The sequence below is a fragment of the Mus pahari genome, chromosome 2, assembly GCF_900095145.1.
Source record: "Mus pahari chromosome 2, PAHARI_EIJ_v1.1, whole genome shotgun sequence".
Lineage (NCBI taxonomy): Eukaryota > Metazoa > Chordata > Mammalia > Rodentia > Muridae > Mus > Mus pahari.
Window position 1 is genome coordinate 46,632,631 of NC_034591.1, and position 318 is coordinate 46,632,948.

Genomic DNA, 318 nt, shown 5'->3' on the forward strand with positions numbered 1-318 from the left:
TTGTGGAAATTTGACAAAGACTTATTTATTCATTCAACATAAAGTTACATTTAATCTCTCATGTGCATTTTATCTATGGATTGATTAGTCTAACCAACATTATAGATATAGCTAGAAAGCTGGCTTATCATTGACAAGCTCTTGTTGCTCTTAAAGAGTACCAAGCTTTGGGTCTCAGCAACAATATCACCACTGATAACTGCTTGTAACACCATGTACAAGAGCAACCAATATAGTCTTTTGGCCTCCCTCCATAGGCACTCGGCATACAAGTGGTTCACATTTGTGAAGATAATACACACATATAAAATTAAAATA